General features: G+C 50.4%; 1 long non-coding RNA gene and 1 pseudogene across 1 annotated transcript; both read left to right on the top strand.

The window, feature by feature from the left end:
• The first annotated feature begins 1695 nt into the window (after nt 1–1695).
• Nucleotides 1696–5670, top strand: LOC106840349 (L-lactate dehydrogenase A chain-like; annotated as a pseudogene).
• A 1568-nt stretch (nt 5671–7238) lies between these two features.
• LOC139041213 (uncharacterized) lies at nt 7239–24042 on the top strand. Its single transcript, XR_011496032.1, has 3 exons — nt 7239–7368; nt 19125–21267; nt 21647–24042. It is a non-coding gene; the product is annotated as an uncharacterized lncRNA (long non-coding RNA).
• Nucleotides 24043–24300: the final 258 nt, after the last annotated feature.

The following is a 24300-nucleotide window of genomic DNA, read 5'->3' as shown; positions in this document are numbered from 1 at the left end:
TAGCTCTGTGCTTGGCCTACATTGCTGATATTTAATAAATGTTTGGAAAATGCTTGAGTTAATAAACTAATCAATGACTAGGACCACGGGAGAGGTGCTCAAGGAGGCCTCCCCATCCCCCATTCCTTCTCAGTGTTCCCCACATCTCCCCATGGGACCGGGTGAGACAGGTCCCAGAGCCCCCATCCAGATGCCCGTGACGGGGCTTGGAAACCAGAGACTAGGCTCCCAGGAAAAAAGGAGTATCTGTTTTTCTGCCCCCCATCCTGCCCCCCATGATCCTCAGACATCGCCCTGGAGAGCTCTCTACCCAAATTCCTGGCTTTCAAAGGTGAATTCAGCCTCAGAGCCCAGTACGCTAAGCTCGTCTGAGTTGCATTTGCTGTGGCATCATCAACCTTGGCCAGCTCCAAACTAGGTCAGGCCCTGCTGCCGGCTGGCAGGAGTCGGCCAGCACTGCCTGCCCAGTGGCCAGGCCACGTGGGTGCAGCTCCCTGGCAGTGAGAGCAAGGAAGCTGCTGAAGTCAGGCGGGAGTAGCTGGGGGTGGGGTGGAGGTGGAGGAGAAGACCTGACAGTGAGGCCGAGACAGGTGGAAATGCTTCCCCTGCTCCACTCTCATGAATTCATTAGCCAATTAGCATTCATCCTCTCATTTATTTAGTCAACAAACATTTATTGTATGCTTGCCTGGTGCCAGGCACTGTACCAGGGGCTGGGCCAGGAAGAAGAGCTCTTTGGCCAGAGAGGGAGGCAGACACAAAACCAGCCACAATGGGATGAGCCAGGTGATGCCCAGATTTGTACTGGATGCGCTGGGCTGCCCAGGTGAAAGGATGACTGAGAGGGACTGTGGATGTCAGAGAGCCACCACATCCTGCGAGCCTGCGGCTTGCACTTATGCGGGAGTCTGCCTCGACTCCCCTTTTTCTCCACCCACACCCTGCCCACCTGCTCCGGCTCCTACCTCCACATCAGATCCCAAAGGCATCCTTCCCACCTGCACGGCTGCCACCCTGGTCTCACCCAGCCCTGCAGTTGCCTGTTATAATCTATTCTCCACCTAACAGTGAAAATTATCTTGTTCTAAATATAGTTTATTTTTTTAATAGGTAATACATGCCCTTGGTACAAAAGAGAATGATTTAAAAAGAAAAAAAACAGGAGTCAGATCACATTGCTCCTTTGTTGAGGACCTATCCCGTGACTTCTCATCTACTTAGAATAAAACCCAAACTCTCTGCCTGGCCTACAAAGCCCCCCCTTATCTAGGGTCTGCCTGCCTCTCTGATCCTACTTTGTACCACTTTCCTCATCCTGACAGTGAGCCAGTCTCCTCCTCAAACAGACCAGTCCACTTCTAGCCTCCGAATGCTTTTGCACATGCTGTTCCCTCTGCCTCAATGCTCTTCCCCATACCTCCGCTTGGCTGCTGCTTCTCATCAATCAGATTTCAGCTTAATGTCACCTCCTCAGAAAGGCCTTCCCTGATTACTAACCTAAAGTAGCCACGAGACGCTCTCTATCCTGTATCTTTGTTGAGATATAATTGACACACAATGAACTGCACATGTTTAAAATGCTTGTTGGGAATAGCCCAGCAGCTGCAGCCAAGTCCAGATCCAACGCTGTGTGCCATGGTCGCTCACCTGCCCTCCCGGCATGCGCTCCTGATTCCATCTGGTCCTAAGTCCAATATGGCAACTCTCAAGGACCAGCTGATTCAGAATCTTGTTAAGGAAGAACACACTCCCCAGAATAAGATTACAGTTGTTGGGGTTGGTGCTGTTGGCGTGGCCTGTGCCACCAGTCTCTTCCTCAGAACTTGGCCGATGACTTGCTCTTGTTCATGTCACTGAAGACAAATTGAAGGGAGAGATGACAGATCTCCAGCATCTTTTTCCTTAGAACACCAAAAATTGTCTCTGGCAAAGACTTTAATGTGACTGCACGCTCCGAGCTGGTTATTATCACAGCTGGGGCATGTCAGCAGGAGGGAGAAAGCCATCTTAATTTGGTCCAGCGTAACGTGAACACCTTTAATTCATCATTCCTAATATTGTAAAATAAAGCCTCAACTGCAAGTTGCTTCTTGTTTCCAATCCAGTGGATATCTTGACCTATGTGGCTTGGAAGATAAGCGGCTTTCCCAAAAACTGTTTATTGGAAGTAATTCCAACCTGGATTCAGCCCAGGTCCATTGCCCAATGAGGGAAAGGCTGGGAGTTCACCCATTAAGCTGTTCTGGGCGGACCCTTGGGGAGCCTGGAGATGCTAGTGTATGGAGTGGGGTGAATGTGGCTGGTGTCTCCCTGAAGTGTCTGCACCTGGGTTTAGGCGTTGATACAGGTAAGGAACGTTGGCAAGAGAGTCACAAACAGGGAGCTGACACTGCTCATGAGGTGCTCAACCTGAAGGGCTGCACATCCTGGGCCACTGGACTGTCTGTGGCAGATTTGGCAGGAAGCATAATGAAGAATCTTAGGTGGTGCATCCAATTTCCACTATGATTAAGGGTCTCTATGGAATATACGATGATGTCTTCCTTAGTGTGCCTTGCATCTCGGGACAGAATGGAATCTCAGGCCTGGTGAAGGCAGCTCTGACTCCTGAGGAGGAGGCCCATTTGAAGAAGAGGGCAGACACACTTTGGGGGTCCAAAAAGAGCTGCACTTTTAAAGTCTTCTCATGTTGCAGCCTAGACACTTCGCTGTCTAGGCTGCAACAGGATTTTAGTTGGAGATTGTGCGTATTGTCCTTTTTATCTGATCTGTGACGAAAGCAGTAATATTAAGGGAGCCTAGGAACAACATCAATTTCCCAAAGTTAGAAATGGGAATGCTTCATAAAACCCTGCAGCTATATCCTGATGCCGGCTGGTACTTATCTTGTGTGGTCCTAAACTGGTTAGCGTGAAATAGTTCCACCACCTCAGAGGCATGACCGCCAATGTTGCTCATGCTGCAGTTGCCCCTCAAACCAGATGCGTGCTTACTGGGTGCTATGTAAGTTCTGGTTCCTTCAGCCAATACGCCTAGTCCAGCTTTTTCTTCTTCTTCAATCAATCACATCCTGGGATGCAGTGTATAAATCCAGTACTGTATGTCTTGTGCATAACTGTTCTAAAGGACCTTATTTTGTGTATCTGAATAGTGCACGTTGCCATGTAATGTAAAAAGAAAAATCTACATATAAATAATGCAACCAACTATCCAGGTGTCGTACCAACTAAAACACTAAATAAATCGTTCTGAACAGTGAAAAAAAACCCAAATGCTCAGTTGGATAAATTTTGACATATATACACACCTGTGAAACCATCACCACAATCTAGATAATAAACCCATCCATCGCCCCCCCAAAGCTTCTTCATGTCCCTTGTAATCCCTCCCTCCCTTCTAGAATTTCACATAAATGAAATCATACAGGATGTACTTTTTTTTGGGAGAGTCTGGCTTTTTTCACTCTGCATAATTATTTAGAGATTTATCCATGTAGCCTGTGTCAATAGTTTATTCCTTTATATTGCTGAGTACTATCCATTGTGCAGATGGACCAACATTTGTTATCCAGTCACCTGTTGGTGGACATTCAGGTTGTTTCCGGGGGTTGGCTATTATAAGTAAAGCTGCATGGACATTTGTGTACAAGTTGTTCTCTTTGGTAAATACTCAAAGCTGAAGGGCTGGATCAGATTTAACTTTTTAAGAAACTGTCCAAGCTGTTTTCCAAAGTGGCTGCACCATTTTACATTCCTACCAGCAGTGGAGGAGTGTTCCAATTCTTCCACAGCCTTGATAAAAATTGGTATGGTCAGTCTTGATTTTTAACGACTCTAATAGCTAAGTCATGGTTTCTAATTGTGGTTTTAATTTGCATTTCCCTGATGATTAATAATGTTAACGATCTTTGTATGTGCTGCTTTGCCATTTGTAGCCCTTCTTTGGTAAAACTTCTGTCCAAATGTTTTGCACCCCCCTTTTAAAAATAGGGTTGTTTGTTTTCTTATTAAGTTGCGGGTTGTACTTTTTATATTCTGGATACAAGTCCTTTATCAGATCTGTGATTTGCAAATATTTTCTCCCAGTCTCTGGTTTGTCTTTTCATTCTCTTAGTGTCTTTCAAAGAAGAGAAGTTATTAATTTTGCTGAAGTCAAATCTATCAATTTCTTCTTTTGTGGCTCATACATCATAGTGTTATATCTAAGACATCTTTGCCTAATTCACATCATGAAGGTTTTCTCTTAGAAGTCGTATAGTCTTAGGTTTTACATTTGGGTCTGTGATACATTTTGAGTTAACTTTTGTAGTTTGCATTTATTTACAAAATAATTTTGCGTTTTGAGTATGTGGTGTGAGGTATGGATAGAAGTTCTTCTTTTTTTCATATGCTATACATTTGTCTCATCACAGTTTGTTGAATGACTGTCCATTCTCCACTGAATTGCCTTTGCACCTGCAAAACATCAATTGACCAGACAGGAGTGGATCTATTTCTGGTCTTTCTGTTCTGTTCCATGATTCTATTTGCCTGTCTTGATGCCAATACCACAGTATCTTAGTTGCTGTAGCTTTACGATAAGCTTTGAAGTTAGGTAGTGTGGGCCCTTCCAACTTTGTTCTTCTTTCTTAAAGTTGTTTTGGCTCTTCTAGGTCTTTTGCATTTCCACATAAATTTTAGAATCAGCATGCCAATTTCTATAAAAAAGTCTGCTACTATTTTTGATTGGGACTGCATTGAATTTATAAGTCAATTTGGATAAGATTAACATCTTAACAATATTGTCTTTCAATCTATTAACAGGGTATATCTCTGCATTTATTTAGATTTTCTTTAATTTCTCTCAGCAGTATTTTGTAATTTTCAATGTACCAGTCTTATATGTCTTTGCTCAGATTTATACCTAAATATTTCATATTTTATGACACTATTGTAAAAGGCATTATTTTTTCTAAAGTTTAATTTCCAATTGGTTGATGATATTATATAGAAATGCAATAGATTTTTGTATATTGAGTTTGTATCCTGCAATCTTGCTAAACTCATTGATTAGTTCTAACAAATTTTATGTAGATTCTATTGGATTTTATGCATAGATGATTATGCCATCTGTGAATAAAGATAGTTTTACTTCTTCCTTTCAAATCTTGAGGCCTTTTATTTCCTTTTCTTGCCTTATTACACTGGCTAGAACCTTCAGTTCAGTGTTGAATAGAGGTGGTGAGAGCAGACATCCTTGCCTTGTTTACACCTAAGAGATCTTAGGGGGAAAGCAATCAGTCTTTCACCATTAAATATGATGTTAACTGTATTTTTTTAATAGATACCCTTTATCAGTTTGAGGAAGTTTCTTTCTATTTTTAGTTTGCTGAGAGTTTTTATCAAGAATGGATGTTGGGTTTTTGTCAAATGCTTTTTCTGCATGTATTGAGATGACCAAATGGTTCTTCTTTTGTAGTCTATTAATATGGCGAGCTTCATTGATTGATTTTTGAATTTTAAACCAACTCTGTATTTCTGAGATACTTGGTTGTGAAGTATTATCCTTTTGCTATATTGTTGGGTTGAATTTGCTAAAAATCTGGTTAAGAATTTTTGCATCTATCACCATGAGGGGTGCTGGCCTGTAGTTTTCTTATAATGTCTTTGTCTGGTTTCAGTATCAGAGTAACGCTGACCTCATAAACTGAGTTTTGAAGTATTCCCTTTTCTTTAATCTTCTGGAAGAATTTCTGTAGATTTGGTATTATTTCTTCTGCAAATGTTTGGTAGAATTCACCAGTGAAGCCATCTGGGCCTGGAGTTTTCTTTGTGGGAAGATCTTTACAATTTCAATTTCTTTAATATGTACAGGGCAATTCAGTTTATCTATTTTTTCTTGAATGAGCTCTGCTAGTTTTCCATCACTCTGTTTTTAATTCTTTGCACAGCCCTTTACATTATCTGAAAAATTCCTGTTTATTTCCATAATTTTTGTTTATTTTGTTTATATTTCTTCCATATAAGTCTGAGCTCCAGGAGCACAGAGGCTGTCATTTTGTCTTTGTATCTGGCACAGAGTGTGAGCTCCATTAATAATTGGGGAATGACTAGATGTTATTTTAATCTTTATAAGAACACTGCAACATGGATATTCCTATTTTATACCTGTGAAAACTGAGGCTTAGAGAGATTAAGTAAATTGCCCAGTAAGTACCACATAAACCAATAAGTGGATCAAACATATGATCTTGTTCCTACACGTTTTCCTCTCTGAGTAAGTATTTACTTGGTAGCAAAGTATAAGAGACCTGCCTGCAGAGAAACCAGATGGTGGGTCCAAACTTCAGTGTGCGCGAGACTCACCTGGAGAACTTATCAAATGGGCCGGGGATGTGCATCTTCAGCCAGCTCCCCAGATGATTCTGGCACGCATCGTCGGGGGACCACACTTTGAGAGGCTCTGACCCAGCCTGTGCGGATGCAGGGGAAGTGAAAGCTCACCTCTGTTTGGAGGAGGGGACTCTTGGTGTGGATGGACCTAGAAGCACTAGAGGGGATGGTTGTGAATTCTGAGTGTTCAGGACCCCAGCCTTGGAGGGTGGGGTGTTTGTAGATATTTGTTACAAGCCCCAAAGGCATTAAATCCACCCAAGCAAGTCCTTTTTCTTATGAATCAATACCTTTCCCCTCTACTCCTGTGTTTCTCAAGTGCCCAGAGACAGGGGCAGTGCCATTTCTCCACTTTTAATAAAAGGATAAGCCACAGGTCTTTCAAGCTCTCCTTGGATAAGGCCCCGGAAACCTCACTGCCCCATCGAGCCCCATTCCTGACTTCTTGCCTGGCTCCAAGGGGATGTGGGGACCAGGATGCGAGGGAAGGAAGACAGGGAAACAGAGAAGTCCTGGGCTACTTACTAGCAAAAGGCTTGATTAGCAGATGCCTCTGCTCAGGGGCTTGGAGAGCTGCCCTCTGGCATGTTCAGGGAGGGGCATGGGGTGAGTGAAGAGACTCGAGGCCCTGGGACTGCACCATAGGGTTTGCTCATCTCTGCAGGTTCTCCTGGCTCACACTCAACCTGTGCGGATCAGGGAAGGAGTGGGGTACATCTAGAGGGGATGAGAGGGGGCTGGGAGGGGTGCTTGGAGAAGGGGGATAGGGCTTGTGCTCCATCCTCATACTCTGGGCTTTGGTATGGTACATTCCAAAGTGCCAGCTGGGTTCCCTGTTCCCCTGCCCTCTGGTGTCACATTGGATGAGGCTCCTGCTGCAGTAAGGCAGAAGTGGCGGGCAGATGCAGTGAGGGTTGGTGCCCCATGGGGCTGGCAAAGATGGGTCAGGAGGGAGAACATAGAAGGAGGAAGGGCGGAGGGCAGGCGTCTGCACTAGGTGGGTACCAAGGTCCTCCGTGACGGGGGGGTGGGGGGTGGGGGGGGGAGTGGACACCTCCTGGAGGTAATTTGCATAATGCATGGCTTGGCTGTCAATTGGCCTGGAAGCTAATAGCATCATTTGCATGCCATTATCAGATTGGCTGGGAGAAATAGAAGGGTACTTGTCCCCCTGGGGTGGTCTCTGCCATCCCGTGTTGGCACTGGGCTGGGCAGATGTCACTGCTTTCATAGGGGAGAAGGCAGCACCTCCCTGGGTAGCTGTTTGTCTTTGTGGCCTCATCTCAGCGGCTGGGGTCGGAGGGAGGGGTCTTGGTCACTTTCTAAACAGCAGAGAAGGCAGGCCACTTGTGCTTGGCATCAGAGAGGCATACAGGCAAAATCCTATTAGGTAGTGCTATTGTGTAGTGTTTTACTTTTCAAATGCATGTACTCATTTTCTATTGCTGGGTAACAAATTATCACAAACCCACCAGCTTAAAACAACACACATCTTATCATCTCACTGCTTCTGCGGGTCAGGAGTCCAAGCACGGCATAGCTGGGTTCTTTGCCCAGGGTCTCCCAAAGCTGTGATCTCGGTGTCAGCTGGCCTGTGTACCTTTCTAGAGTGTAAGATCTTCTTCCAAACTCATGTGGGTGGTTGTTGGCAGAATTCAGTTCCTTGCGGTTGTAGGATTAAAGTCCCATTCTCTTGCTGGCTGCCACCCAAGGGCCTCTCGTGGTTCTGAGAAGCTGCTCACAGTTTCTTGACATGTAACGCTCTCATGGGCTCGCTCACAATGTGGCAGCTTACTTCTTTAAGGTCACCAGGAGAAGCTGTCTCTTCAGGAAGGGCCAGTCCCTCTTTTAAGGGCTTTCACTGATTAAATCAGGCCCACCAGGATAATATTCCTTGTAATTAACCCCAAAGCAACTGATTTAAGACCTTAATTACTTCACTCCATCACCTTCATGAGTCCCACCCATGCTACAGGGAAGAGAATCACACAGGGTGTACACACAAGGAGGCAGGAAAGGAATCTTGGGGCTGCCTTAGAATGCTGCCTATCACAATGTTTAACTTGATGACAGAGAGAGAGAGAGAGAGAGAGAGAGAGATGGAGACAGAGGTATTTGGATGTTTAGAGTTGAGAGGGAGTGGTGGGTCCAGAACAAAGGAGTAGCAAAGAGCCTACCTGCAATTCTATTCTGATCTGCTCTCCCTTCCTTGCTTTTAATGAAAACAGTTGATAATTCAGGATTTTAATTATAAACAGTAACTGTTGCATGGATAGGAACCAAAAAGAGCATTTGCTGTATGTGCTCATTTCTTGCAGGGAATTGCTGGGAACCAGCTTAACCAATGACTGTTGCTGTTGGCCATCTGCTGGGATGTGCAAATAGCTTATAGCATCAGAGAATCACAGACTGTTGGAGTCAGTGGGGGCTTCGGGGATCTTGTAATCCAACCCAGTCATTGCGCAGATGATGGAACCAAGACCCAGAGAGGGGATGTGAATTGTGCGAAGTCACACAGCTGGTTGGTAGCAAGGTTTAGTGGGAACAAACCAATGGCCGCTCATTCAGCAAGCAGGTCCTGTGTGAGCACTGGGAGAGGACAGATGTGTCCTAGGCCATCTCATGCGTTTTCCACTATACTGCTTTGCCTCATTACATCCCTGCCTCTCTAAAGGGACTGGCTTCATAGAATTCTTAATGTGTAAAATATTAAATAGCAGCTGCCTTCCTTGTCCTGCTTGGCCATGGGGAGTAGACAGAGGGGGCTGCAGCCTGAGCACAGATGGGGTGGCAGCAGGAGGAGGGGGCTCTGGAGCCTGCGGAATGGCAATGTTTGTGTGTGCACGTGTGTGTGTGTGTGTGTGTGTGTATCCAACTGAGATTAAACCCTGAAAGCAGGACTCAGTCCTGCCTCCTCCCCCATGCAATCACATCCTGCCTGTGACTATGTCACCTCCATCCCTCTAGCAGCCTTTATCAGTATCACAGATGCTGATTCACAAGATGCAGGTTGCCAAGAAAGGTGACTAATGATGGCAGCTGTGGTCCCTCTTACTCTCCCAGCCTCTCTGACCTTGTTCTTCCCCCTCCTTTTTCCAGTTCCCCCGTCTCCACCATCCTCTAAGAAAAGAGATAAACATTCAAGGCATGAGAAGGGAAGAGAGAGGGGATTGGGTCCTTCTGGGGTAGCTGCTATGGGCCAGGCACTGTGCCAGGCTCTTTCATTTGTTTTCATTTAACAATGTACATAGGGATATACTATAGGGTGTCCTGGGACACAGGGGGGCTGTGTGTTTTCCATGTCCCCATAGAGGGCAGTGCCAGGCTGATTCCTGCAGATGCATTCCCCATCCTTTGGCACATATGTTGCTCATGTTGGCTCTGATGTGCGTGTTGTCAGTGTGCCAGGCTCCAGAGGACAAGCCCATATAACCCTGGAGCCTTCAATGTCAGGCTGTCAGGGACATTCACAATCATTCACTTTCCTAGAAAGGGTGAGATGGAAAAATGACTTGTTCAAGGGCACACAAAACTGGCCTCTCTTGACTCCCATTCTCGAGTGTGTTGTCATATCCAGCGTCCACTTCTCCTGCTGCAATTTGACTTCTCTGGAAGCAGGGACGTGGTCACTGGGAGGGTTAGAGCTGCAGAGTAAAGGGTAAAGAAGGGTAACGGTGTTTAGTGAAGAGATTTAAAGTACAAGGACAGCCTCACCCAACACCCACCTCTGAGCCGCTTCGCCCAGCTCCCTCCTTGAGTGACGGGCCTTGACTAGAATGGGCTGCTGGCTACTGACATGGCCTGGGGTGTGACACAGCCTCTTACACTGAGGCAGCCTCCACACAATGGACTGTCTCCTTAGTCCTTTTCATTGTGTCCACATGTGTATGTGTGTGGGGTGGGGTGAGAGAGGGCTGCAGACCCTATAGAGCTATGGTACTAACATGCACACAGAACTCTAAGCCCAATTTCTGATTTGTGGAATATGACAGTGGGTCTTCACCTCCCTTTACGTTTTTGGGAGACCCAAGGAGTCATGTAAATGGGTGACAGAGTCCAACTCAGGAAGGCCAAGGAGCACTTTTCCTGCCTCCGTTGGCTTCCTTTGGGCCAGGCTGGGAGGTTCGGGGAGAGGGCTGACCCCATCCCCCATCTTCCTGCCCTCTGCAGTTTGGTCCTTCAGTGAACTTGGCTGAGGGATGGAGAGACAGGACTAGGAGCTCAGGTGTGGCAGATCTGAGAATATGAACTGAAGTCCACAGGCCCCATTTTCTTCAGTGTTTTGTTGGGTAGCAGAGTCAAGCAGTACTTTCCCCCTTTGGAGAAGTCAGGCTCCTCAGTGAATTCAGAACCTTGGACAGGGCTCATGACAGGGCCTGGGAAGGCAGGAGGGCCCTTCACGCCCTTTGGTGCCCCCACCAGACTTGCGGGTCTAGTAGTGGTGCGTGCCAATGCTCAGAGTTTCCAGTAGATCCAGATATGGATCCCCAGGCTACTGGGTTGACTGGGCTTTCATAACTGGACTCTCAGAAGGCTTGACTGCCTAGGACTGATCAGCAAATGCAAGGGAGCCCTGGGGCTAGGCTGTTCCCTTGAGGAAGGAGGGAGGGGACTCATGGACACGCTGCCAGGACTGCAGTTGCTGGACTGCCTTTGGGCAGGTCAGTGAACAAGCACTGTCACATTCTTCCTGTTTGACTACCCAACTGTAAGCTCCTTGAGGACAGGAACCCAGGAGATCTCGTTCATTGCCGTGCTCCCAACACCTAACAGAGTGCCTGGCATATAGTAGGTGATCTTTAGTGACTAGTTCCTGACTGAATTTTGAGGAAAGAGGCCACAGTGAAGTCTGGATTGGGAGCTTGATGGGAACAAAGGCAGGACGTTGGGTGGGCCTCTGTTGGGAGGTATCTTCCCTGCCCTGATTGATTTTCTCCTGCCCTCACCAGGTGCCTCCTTCCCCAACCATGCACCCCACTTCCTCACCCCACACGTGCCTCTTCCTCTTGACATTTGCCCACCTCTGACCTACCCCTCAAGGCTTTTCCCAAGGCTCCTACCTCAGCCCTTCCAGGCCCTTCCCTCACACCGCTTTCTCCTCCTAACTCCTGGGTCTCTGGCTCTCTGGACCCATTAACACTGACAAGGAGATCACATTTTATGTATGTGTGTCTTACTTTCATGTTGGGATGCCATAGTTTAAACAGTTTTTTAGAATTTAATAATATATTTTATGTAACTCAGTAGTATCATTTCAACATGGGCTCAATATTTAAAAGTTAAGATATTTTACATTCTTCTTTTCAAAATCTATGGTGTATTTTATGCTTTCAGCACATCTCATTTCACAACATTTGCCTTTCCAGTGCTCAGGAGCCCCAGGGAGGGTGGACAGCGTGTTCAAACAGCTTTTGGTGCTGAGGACAGGCCACCCGAGTGCATGTGGCATAAAGTGCCACCCCAGGCCTCTTTGCTGGGTGTCTACAGGTCAGAAAGGCCCCGGGAGCCAGAATCTTGGGTCCTGCTTCATCTCTCCTGTTCTTCACTCTGTAACTATCAGCTGGGACCGGTCCTCTGTGCTTCTGTCACCTGCTCCTGTAAAAGGGGGGGATCATTTCTGCTTCCTCTCTATAGCACCAGAAGGCTCTAACTTGCTATCTCAGGTTTCCCACAAATAGAAGGTGCTATATTTCTTTTTGCATAAAAAATTTCAGCCTATATGGCCCTACATTCTGCTTTGTGTCACCTTTCCCTCCTCCTACACCGCCCCCCCCGACCCCCACAAGCTGTCCTAGAATACTGAGAAGCTCTCATTCTAATGGAATTGCCCACTCACTGCTGAAATAGGTGCCTTGAGCAGTACTGAGGTCCCCATTACTGGAGGTGACCAAGGCTAATGCACTCTCGCAGCTGGGCTGACACAAAGTGGGCTTCTGCATGAGTGAGAAGCCGAGCAGGACAACTTCAGGGAGTCAGTTCCCACTTTGAGATTCCATGATTCCATCAAGTACCTAGAGTGGAAGGAGACAATGGGAGTCTGAAGAGACATCAAATGCGGTCTCTGGTCTCAAAGAGTATATGCAGTTCAGTTGAGGAGACAAAAGAGATACATAGGAAATCTCTAGAAAAATTAGGAGCTGGCACAAGTGCCCCAGGGGACTTGGACAGCAGGAGACCTTGGGAGCCCGGAGACAGCACGGAGCGGAGGCGGGTGAGGGCCCACCCTTCCTCGGACAGAGTTGGGTTCTGGCCCATCAACATCTCCTGCCACCCCCGGCTGCTGTCTTGAGTCACCCAGCACTGACTGCACGCTGCCTGCTGCTCTTGTGTCTCCTCCTGCCCCAGACTAGTGACCCCGTCCCTTCACAGCTCTTCCTAGAGGGAGGCAGTGGGGGGTGGGGTTAGGAGCGTGGATGTTGGAGCCAGATCTCCTGGGTGTGAGTCCTGACTGCACAACCTCCCTGGGGGATGACCTTGAGCGAGTTAATCAAGCTCTCTGTGCTTTAGTTTTCTCCTCCCCGCAGGCAGGTGGACTCAGAGTGCCCCGCTCACAGGGTCGTCGTGAGGATATAAGGAGTTAATAGTTGTGCTGGGGACTTGAAAGAGTGCTGGGCTACAGCATTCTATGAGCGTTTGTAGAATCAAATACATGACATGGCTTCAGCCCGCCCCCCACCCTCGCTCTGATTGTCCTCCTAGAGGTGCCTTGGTTGTCACTGTCCCTTCACCCTGGGAGACCCAGGACTGAGCACAGAACCTCAGGAGCACCAGATCTTGATCGCCCTCCTTCTGGCCACTGTTCTATTCGTGCAGCCGGCCCAGGGTACTTACATTTAGACATTTCAGTGGCCTCGTGGTGTTCTTACCTCAACCAAGCTGGTTTTTGGCTAAACTCTGAGTCTGTTTTCCACACTGCTGAGAAAAGGATTCTACCCCATCCCATATTTGTGGAGCCACACTTTGACTCCAAGAACAGAATTGTCCCTTTCCCCTCTATCCGCTACCATGAGAGGTACAACCTATTGCCCCAGCCTCTTCAGGTCTTTTCAGGGTCGGGGTCCTCATGTTGGCCATATGGATGGTGTGTTTCTGCTCAGCAGCATCTGATCCCACTGTGCTCACCATGGTCTCTGACAGGGAGAGGCCCCTGTGATGGTGGGACACTGAGGAACAGCCCCAGCTCTTATCCCTTCCCTTCCGCCTTGGTGGTCTGAATTTTTTCTTTGCCGGAAGGCTGTGCATCACTCGTGGATCTCGTCCCAGGGGATGGCTGGCCCTCAGAATGTTCCTGTGAGCATGCCTGGTTCCCTCTAGGTCTTTATGGCAGGTGCCCCTGCCCCCATCTGCTTGTCTGGCCTTCCTCTTCCCGGCTGCTTGGCCTTGTCTCTGGGCCTGATGCCAGTCTGATCTTCCTCTTCGCTTTCTGGATGGCTCTTGTCTCCATCATTGAAAAAGAAGCTCCCTGAGGGCAGCAGGAGGGTCCCCTTCTCTCTTCTCTGTGCCATTGTTGGTGCACAGCATCAGTGACGAGCTTTATCCTCTCTCCTGAGCTGATGGTTGGTTATTAGCCAGGTTCAGAACTGTGGGTGCTTCCTTCCTCAAGTCCATAGAGGGTGACCGTACATGGGACCCTCAGTTGGAGTGATGCCACCAGAGAGAGGCAGATGCAACAAGGAGACAGAGGGGAAGAGTGAGAGAGACTGAGAAATATACGGAGAGGGAGGCAAGGTCTCACAGGCAGACACTGAGAGATGCTCAGACGGAAGGATGGAGCAAGAGATAGAGAGGGACGGGAGAGAGGTCGGGGATGGACTCACTGACGAGTGTTCCTTTCTGGAATCCTAGAGTCAGAGCTGGGAGGGACCTCAAGGATCTCCTAGTCTGGTGCCCTCACTTTGCAGGTGAAGACACTGAGGCTTACAGAGGAGGGGACTTCAGTCCACAAAGCTGGATTTTCCCATTGCACTGTTCTGAACAAGATCATACATTAATGAAGTTATTTTGGGAGCCCCTCCCAGAGGTGGCCCAGGATCCCCTCCTGCTGTCTTAGACCTACAGACTTTTCAAGATGCCTTCACACTGGGGGTTAGTGGCCCAGGGGCTATCACTCTCTAGGGCATTTCACTGCAGAGAAAGGGCAGCAGAGAGGGGGCAATTCGTCACCCACAGAAACCGTATGAGACTGCCTCCCTGCTCGCTGTGAGCCTGGGCATGGTTCGGGGCTCTTGGGGAACACATGGCATGAGCTCAAGGTCTGGTCTATGGGAGACTGATGGTTTCAAGCCCAAATTTGGGATGGCGTTCTCTTCTGGGTCTGAGTTCTAGCGGTGTGATGGTGGCAAGTCACTCAGCTTCTCTGAGCCGCAGTTTCCCGATCCATCAAGCAGAGACACTAATTCTTCCCTCCTAAGAATGGGGCAATAATGAGACCAAGTGAGACTGCTTGTGGTTTATTTGTTGCTACAGAAAAGAGGGGGGCCAGCATTTCCACCCGCTATTGCCGTCTCTCTCCCTCCCATTCCTTTGTGTTGCCCTGCCCCTCCTGGGCCCCCCTCTTCCAGCTCTGAACACGTCCTTGGCTTGGAGTGTGGGGGCTCCTCCCACTTCTTCGGAGAAGTCACTGTTCCCTTGGCTGTTTCTGGAGAGACCCCAGTCTTCTTGATCCTCTTCTTCATGCAGTTTTCTTCCTTCTACTCTCGGCTGAGTCCCAACCAGCCCCTCTCTTGGTCTCCCAGAGCCAGCAGGTTTGGGGGGGCTTTGAGCCCTCAACAGAGAGCCTCCTCAGACTCAGAGAGGGCAGTGCTCAAGCCTGCCACTGCTCAGCAGGCTGGATCTGGCATAGAGGGCCCCCACTCTTCTCCTGCTGCTGTGAGAGGCGGGCATCGTAGGATCTCCCAGGCTGAGCAGCAGCAGCAGCAGCAGGAGCAGCAGGGAGACCACATCGCCCCTCCCCCGGCTTGGCCCAGCCATCTGCAGCGCTAGGTGTGTGGCTGAGCCTGCCGCAGGCTGTGGGGCCTGAGGCTGTCAGATGGCAGACTCTCATCCCGCCTTCCGAGGTGTTGAGGAAACACGAGATGCACCACCAACCCACACCAGGGTGACGTACGTGGCTCTGCCATATGCCAGCCTTGGGGTGCTCTAGTCTGCACACCCTGGGTGTGGGTACCCCCCTTCCAGGTGGGAGGATGTGATGCCTGCAGGGCAGCCAGAGACAGGTGGGAGAACTGGAGTGTTTCCTCCCACCACTGGCTCCAGGAGCCCCGGCGCAGCTTGGTCCTGGCAGGGACGGCAGCAGGATGCTTCCCATGCCTGGTGGGGACTCCTCCAGCTGCTGAACATCTGCAGGGCCAGCCAGCTACAGAGCACATTTGTCCAGGGCATGCCGTTAAGGAGACGCTGACTTGGCATGGTTACGGCCAGGGGAGCAAGGCAGGGGGATGGAAGGGATGACCTGTCAAGGTGCCTCCTCATGTGAGGTGCCCAGCTGGTCAGGCCTGACTCTGTGTCACTGGGGAGTAAAGGGTTTTGGGACAGACAGCGAAGCGTCTTCCTGAGACAGCACATCTGCCAGCTGAACATTGTTCTGAGGCAGGTTGACGCAGATTTATGCTCGTACACGAATTCAATAAACAGTGCAGCCCCCACCCTCCTGCGTGCAGATTGGCAGACGGCTGCAAAGCCCCACAGCCTGTCTGTGAGGCTCAGGCTCAGCTGGGGTGAATCGGGGGTTCTGGAGATCCCTATGGAAGGGGCACTTGAAGGACCTGCGATCCGGGGAAGGACTCAGAAAGCCGACCTGGCTCCTGCCTTCGGATGTCCCGTGCCTGGGTCCCTGGTGCCCTCTGTCTTTCCACTCATTTTAGCTGTAGTGTTTGCAAAATAAGGGTATGGGACAGTGTGGCCTCTGAGGTCCCTTCTACTTTGATAACTCTAGTGTCCTGGGTTCCCTGTCCGTCTCCTTGTCCTCTCTGCACCCCCGTGGAGCCCTCTCAGCTCCTGGTTGGGCAGGATAATGATGCCCAACCATCCCAGGTCAACCCATCCTGTGGGCTCCTGCTCGCGCAGGGGCACCGGGAGCAGTCCCTCTCGTGGGGCCAAGCTCTGCTCCGCAAGGAGTCCTCTGCTCTGGGTGGAGGAAGGGGTGTGACCAGGGCCTCTGAAGCACTCATCACTCTGCACCCAGCCGGCTGGCAGAGCAAAGAATCTGGGATGTCTGTGCTCTACTCCAGCCTTGTCATTTTACAGATAAACCATGGAGGCCAGCGAAGGGAGGTCACTTGCTGGAGGCCCCAAAGCTGTCAGAGATTGGCACAAATGGCTGGAAACCCAGGCCTCCTGGGTCTCACTGTGGTAAATGTGCCCTGTCCCAGGCTGCCTGCTGCGTCTCCCCAGCCTGGAAGGGACACAGTCTCGGCAGGGGGATCTCAGGGCAGCTGTGCTTCCTACCAGACCGGGGAAGTGGGGGGCAGCAGAGGAGGCAGCAGTTGGTTCCCCCATTTCAGCGGGCAGGATAGGCCCTCTGTGTCCCGCTCTGTCCAGCTTCCTTGGTGCTCACCGTCCTCTAGCCCTGGGCAGCACTGTCCATCTCCCTCCCCTGTCCCCGTGAGGCTCCCCAGGCACCCATGCTCGGCCATTACAGAGAGGCCTCCCGGGACACGGCAGGGTGTGGATGCTGATGGTGGGGCGTCTGGCACAGTAAAGAGCACGTGTGCGCAGTGCTTTGGGGCAGAGGCCTGACTGCTGGGTGCTTCTGGGGCATCGTGGGGATGGGACATGAGGGTAAGGGATAGCATGACCTCAGAGCTCCAGCACACTCTGGGAGGCTGCTCCACCCGTCCCTCTGCCAGGCTCCCCTCTGCCAGCTTGAGGGCCAATAGCTTCAGATGCCACAGCTGCTGCCCTGCTGGGTGCCCCTCGCCCGCCACCACTGATTGCAGCGTGTGCTGTTCCATTTTTAACAGCCCTGCTCGGCCCGGGCTGCCTGAGCCGATCCAGAGGCCCTGCTGTTGATTGCGGCGCTAAAAATACTGGCATGGCTTCTGATGAGAGCAGGAGGCTTGGCTCCTCCTTCGCCCAGCACCTTGGCTCTTTGCTGCCTCCCTGCAGAGGGCTTTGGGGCGACCACAAAGGGCAGAGGAGCCCCATTCTGCCCATGCCCTTTGCAAGCATCTAGACAAAGAGTAGAATGGCTTTCCAGATAGTATCTGTGGGCTTTCTGAATGTTTTGAGTCGTGGGTATTTGGTGCTATGTAGACAGAGTCTTAGGGTATTTTGTGATTTCTAGGTGTGTCATTTCCTGGATCTGTACTGGGAAGGAAAGCTGGAACTTTCCCAGGCTTCTGCCCCTTTCGTCCCCCTCCTTGGCTTCCCACTGGCGTGGCCAAGTCCCGGGGGTTCCCCCTCCTGCATAATCTCTTCCATCTGCCCGCTCCTGCTCCTTTCCATTCCTGCTCTCTCTGCCTGGTTCAGGCTCCTGCCCAAGTGCTCTCCCAGCTGCTATGAGTCCCTTCCTGTCCCCTGACATGGGCCCATGTTGTTCACTGCTATCAGGATATTTTTCTAAGCTCATCTCCCATCAGCCACTCCTCCACTCTGAAATCTAACTCCTTGGCCCAGCATGTAAGATCTTCCCTGATCTGACCTCAGCCAATCGCTCTAGTCTTATTTCTATTCAAGGCGCCCTCCGTACCAGTCATGCTGGGCTATTCTCTGCTCCTAGTATAAGTCCCAGGTTCATCCTGCCTCTGTTTCCCTAAGGTGGTCAGTATGTTTCCCTAAGGAGACTGAAGTCAAACCATTTCAGAGAAATTGCAGATTAACATAATCACAAGGTTTATTGGGCCCTTTGCTGAGAAGTACACTTTGGAACAGTGACACCATCCTGGGAGGCTGGTTACCAGGTTGGAACCTAGTAAAGTGACCTATTGCTGTCTTTTTGCTTTCAAACCCATGTGAGTGAGCTCACTGAGCAGGGTGGAGAAAGGGTGTCCTCCCTGACGGTGCCCTGCACCTTGCCAAGGCACTTAAGGTTCTCAGGTACAGGCCAGGCTGCAGCGTCACCCCGGGACCCCCATCCCGGGGCTGGAAGCCAGGGTCCTCCCCTCGTTGGATTAACAATGTGCTCACAGGAGGGTGAGGCTGAGTGTTACCAGATGGGGCCCCCCTGGCCTGGTCGGGGGCAGTTGCCCATCTGGCGCAGGCAAGCTGTCTGGGAAGCCACTGAATGACAGCAAACTATGGAAAAGCTCCACTCCCCAACCAACCCCCCCCAGCACCTGCTGCCATGGACTCTTGAATGCCAAAGCTGCTAAGTCAGCCTCCCTCGGTGACAGATGGGAAACTGAGGCCCAGAAAGGGGAAGGGGTTTTTCTGAGTTAATGACAGAACGAGAACTACCACCCCGGCCTCCTGGATTCTTGTCAAGTGTTTTTTCCCACCACAGCCTGCTGCCTCCTCATTCTCTCATCCAGAATGTCCTTCTCTCCCATGTAAATCCTGCCTGACTGTCTCTCCCAGGAGCTACTAACAGCTCTTTCCTGTATGTCTCTTAACGAGTGCTCTCCTTGTCTCACCACCACCGCTGGCCTGGGAGCTCCCTGAGGACAGGGGTTGGGTTGATTTCTGGTTTGTACCCAGTTCAGGGCCTGGCATATAGAAAGCACTCAACGAACGTTTGTTGAATGAACCGATGAATAATTCAAAAGTCTGTTCTACTGGACTTGCATTTGAAGATGGGCATGGTTACTCTTGCAGGAATTTACATGGCTGTAAAATGAATGATGCAATCTCAAGGGCAAGAGGAGCCCAGGGAAGAATGAAGTAGCGTCGTCGTGCTCTGCGTCCAGCCGCTCGGCCTCCCCTCTCCTTCGCTCTGGCTGCAGCATCACTGCCCAGGTCAACGCCAGCCTCCTGGGGCTGCTCTTTCTGTAAACGCGTTGTCCTTCCTGCTCGCCTCGGCCTGGGGAGATTGAGAGGGGAATCATCCACCGTGGGTCAGACTTTTATTTCTCGTCGCTGCTGGGAACCAGCCACGGGGAGATAAGGAGGAACAGAAATGGTGGTGCCAGAAGAAAACGCCAGCGCTGAGTTGAGTCAGTGTCGAATTTTGTCCCTCTGGATTCCCTGAAGAACATCCAGGCCTCGGGAGAGCTGAGAAGCACCGGGAACTCAGCACACTGCCCTTCCTGCCAGCCTCCCCCTCTGATGCCACGCTGGGTCTCATCCCTGTGTTCTCTGTGCTCCCTTTTCCTGCCTTCCTCTGCAGATCAGCTTTCTTCGCTTGCTCATCAACATATGGTCCCAAAATAGTAGCTCCGGCCCCCACAGCCTGCCCTGACCAGTCTCCCCCAGCTCCAGGCCCAGCCCCGCACTGGCTCCCAGACTCCACCCCTTAGTGCTAAAATCCTAAGGGAGAGTATCTGATTGGCTGTTGGTCAGCCAATGACTTTTCTCCTGCTGGGCCAGGTGTCCACTTTTGATCCAATTGTATGAAGCTAGCAGCCAGGGGTCGGTGGTACCTGGTGCTGCCCTGTCAGCATTGGGAATGGGCCTGGTGGTTAGAAGGGAGCTGGGCAAGGCAGGCTTGAGCACTACAACCCGAGATTTGTCCCTGGACTGGCCAGGACTCAGGGAAAGGCAGTCTCTTTCCAGACCCATGAGGATTGTCAAGGGGGGACCCAGACGTGTTCCTGTAAGCCATGCAGGGTGGAGATGGAGCCCTCCTCCCCCCAGCTGAAGGCAGGGTAGCAGGTGGCCCGGAGCAGCAGCACCCCAATCTCTCCTCCCACCATGTGCTCAGACGTGAGTGAGGTGGCCTCCTCCGCGCCCTGGCAGCCCTCTCCTTCCTGCGTCTCAGCGATGGCCCTGGGGCATCTGGTCCCCTTGACCCAGGGTAGCCAAGGTGATTGCAGCGATGAGGGCAGGAGTCAGGACTCTGGCTGGGAGGTGGGGCCTCCAGGATACTGTCCTGACCTGCAGGTCGTCTCCTGGGTCTGTTCTGAGCACTCTCTGCCTGTCTGAGGCTCTTTGATCCTTTGGGATGGTATCAAATATGTCCACAGGTTCTTTAACGCTCCCTTTAAAAAGGTGCAGCCTAATTCTCCCCCCTTGAGTGACTTAGAGATTCACTCCTAACAAGTAGGATAAGGCAGAAGCGATGGGTGTGACTCCTGTGAAAAGTCATGAAAGGTCATGAAAAGTGCTGTGGCTTTCTCCTGGCTCTGGGGAGGCAGCTGCCATGTTATGAAGACACTCAAGCTGCCCTACGGGAAGCCCCTGTAGGGAGGAGGCGAGGCCTCCTGCCCAAACCGCGTGAGTGAGCCCCCTTGCAATTGGACCTTCTGGGCCAGTCAAGCCTTCAGATGCCCATGTCCCAGCCGACACCTTGACTGCATCCACATGAGGGAAGGTGAGCCAGAGTCTCCCCTCCAAGCTCTCGAATTCTTGACCTCCACGAACGGATAATGAATATTTTTGCCTTTTGCAGGAAGGATTCAATTCACTTTCCAGGTTCTGCTATGGGAAGAACCGGTGCCCAGGGTCGTTCTTGGGTCCTTCCACTATTCATCTGTTTTGTAAGGACCTCCTATCTGGGAGGCTGGTAGGAGGGCCTATGTTACTATCTTCCCCTCCTGTGGGTATTACTCTCCTCCCTCCTACTCCTGTGAACCTCCCTTCTGAACTTCTTTAGGGGAATTCTTTGCCTCAGCCCCGACGCGGGCTACAGCCTCATCCCCATCTCCCAGGCATGTGCATCATCTGAGGACCTTCAGCTGTGTTCACCCCAAACCTTTTCCTTCAGCTGCAAGAGGCAGGCCTCAGCTCCTGAGGCCTCCACGAAGCCTTTGAAGATCCTCAGGCTGCTGGGTGGCATGCTGGACGCAGGGGATCCCAGGAGGTAGGCATTTATTTGCACGGCAAAGTGGAAGTCCAGTGGGGAAAAAATTCAGGCCAGAAGTTGGGAGGTTTTAGTTCTGGTTTTGCATACTCATGTGGTCGTGTGGAATTTGCAAATTTCTTTTACCCTTTGGGGCCTCTGTTATCACATCTGTAAAATGGGGCTAGTAGTGTCCGTCCTGTGTACTTACAAGATTGTTTGAGGATCAAATGAGATCATACATGTGAAAATGTTTCTTAGACAATAAAACACTTTACAAATGTGAGGATTTGTATGATAGAATTTAAGGTTTATTCATAATATGAGCTACCGTATTTTGGAATACTTACCTTATTTAATTCTGACCAGCTTGGTCTTTCTTTCCCCATTTTGAGATCAGGAAACCAAGGCTTGGTGAGGTGACCCGGCTCACTGGAAGTCCGTGCTTTCACTGTCTGCGTAGCCGCCATCCCTAACCTGGGTCCTGACATTAGTGGCTACACCTGCAAGAATCCAGAGAAATGGTGAGATCCGTGACTAGCCCTGGACTCTGGCCCCCGGGTCCTCACCTGTCAGCTCGGCAGCTCCTCAAAGGCTCTGGCAGCTCAGAGGGGCAAGATCCTGCTCACTTCCTTTGGCTGGACCCAGCTAACACGCTTGATCTCAGGTGTATACTAGTGGGGTGGGAGCAAGGGGCCTGGTGGCAGACTGACTCAGACCCTCTCAGGAACAAGACACCAAGGCCCACATGAAGGAGAAAAGGTCATAGAAGCACGGGGGAGGTGTGGTCAGTGAGATGTTAAAAGCCAGACGTGCTACAGATGAGCTCTGGATGATGACCCGGAGGGATGTCGGTATCCATTAGCAGTTGTGGTTGTGCACGGCCTTGGAACCGATTCCCCATTAGGCTGAGAGCCTGCCCCGCCCTCCCAGTTTCTTGCTGGGGGCAGGGGAATTGCTTCAGCAAGTCAGGTCACACTGCCCAGAGCCATGGGCCACGCTGCCTCAGTCCGCCCTGTACAGACGAGTCTCACCGATAAGCGGACCCTCCCCTGTTTACAGTCTGCTCCAGCGTCCACCCTCCCTCCCCTTATGGGCCTGACTTCTCCAGGGGTAGGAAAGGATTTCTGAGGATCCCCCCCCACCCTCCGCCCCGGCATGGTTCACTTAGGCACGAGGCGCCCTGGCCTCATGCTGGTGCTGTGGGCTGGGGGCAGCAAGTGCCTGTCCTCTGACCTGCGCCATGCTGTCCCTTTGCCTTTTGAAAAGGAAGGTTCCTCTACTTTTGCATTGTCCCTCCGAGAGGAGACCATTATCTTTCCAGGGCATTCTTGTCTCCCAGCTTCAGAGCTGCACATAGCCAGTGGGATGGGGATGAGGGGGCAGTGGCAGAGGCTGCGGGTGGGCGACATGCCTTCTCTCTGTGCCTGAGAAATCTCTCTAGTTATTTATTGCTCGCGGCCCAGGCAAGTGTTTTCCCCCACTCTGGAAGTACCTAATTGCCACCCCCTGCTCACGGGGCTGGAGCATTTGTCCCCGCACAAAGGAAAGGTCAAGAAGCTGCTGAATTGCATTTTCCTCTCCCCTTGCCACGTGTCTCCGAAGATGAGTCATCCTCTGCTTTCCTGCGTCCCTCCCTCCCTCCCCCACCCAGTCATTGGATCTGGGGCAATCGCTGCCGCTGCCGGCCTGGCTGCTCAGGCCTCCCTGCAAGGGGTGGGCTCCCAGGCTCCTCGGCAGGGCCCACAGGCCCCGTCCTGGCCTGTGGGCCTTGGGGCTCAGCCTCCTTCATTTAACTTCCAGAAATATCTATTGAGCAGCTCTTATGTGTCAGGCGTTGGGCACACAGGAGACCAGGGGCATGATTCCTGCACTTGCAGGGCCTAGAGTGCAGGAGGAACAGGAAACATGAAATCATACCATGTACACGTAATCCTGTGTAGTTATCACTGAGATGTGTGTCATAAAGAAAAAACTACAGGGAGTTTTGAGGAGCACCACATATAAGTGGGGTGGGGTATGGTTAGGAGGCCCCCCGAGAAATGAATATTAAGATGACATCTGAAGAACAGAAGAGCAGGGAAAGCATTCCAGGGAGAGGAACCAGCACATGCAAAGGACCTGTGGTCAAAAGAAGCTTGACACTTTAAAGAAACAAGAAAGAGTGTGGTTGACATGCAGTAAGCAAGGTGAAAGAGAGGGAAGATGAGGCTGAAAAGAAAGGAGGGGCCAGGCCCTTGAAGTTCAGGCTAGAGAGTTTAAAAATTTTTCCTAAGGGTCAGCTTGGCAGTTTCTTAAAATGTTAAACATGTACTTATTATATCCAGCAGTTCTACTCCAATTTCTGTATTCACCCGAAAGAAATAAAAATATATGTACACGAAAAGACATGCAATATTCATAGCAGCTTTATTCATAATAGCCCCTAAACTGGAATCAACCCAAATATCCATTAACTTGTGGATGGATCAACAAACAGTGGTATATCCATACGATGGAATGCTATGGAGCAATGGACGGAGCCAGCTCCTGAGATGTGAGCAATGTGGGTGAATTCCAAAAACATTACACTGAGTGGAAGAAGCCAGACACCAAAGGGCATACTCTGCAGGAATCCACTTATATGAAATTCTAGAAAAGGCAAAACCAACGTACAGCGATGGAAATCAGATCAACGATTGCTCAGGGTGGGTGATGGCAGGATGCCGGGTGTTGACTGGGTGGGGATAAGAGTGAACTTCCTGAGATGCTGGAAACAGGATGGTGTGGTGGTTAAAAAATTCATTATCTATACACTTAAAATGAGTGCATTTTGTTTTATGTAAATTGTGTCAGTAAAGTTGATTTTTGAAGAAAGTACTTTTGTCCTGACATCGGTATAGTTTCCGTTACACAAAGAAAGAGACATGCCACTTGCACAAACAAACAAAACGAGACAAAAATGGGTTATGATTAGATCTGTGATTTCTGAAGCCCTCTGGCTTCCATGTGGAGACATAATTGGGGGAGCAGGCATGGAGGTGGGAAATTACTGCACGAGTCAGGCACACGGGG

This window comes from Equus asinus, chromosome 20 (assembly GCF_041296235.1).
Source record: "Equus asinus isolate D_3611 breed Donkey chromosome 20, EquAss-T2T_v2, whole genome shotgun sequence".
NCBI classification, from domain to species: Eukaryota; Metazoa; Chordata; class Mammalia; order Perissodactyla; family Equidae; genus Equus; species Equus asinus.
This window is presented reverse-complemented; position numbering and strand designations above follow the sequence as displayed.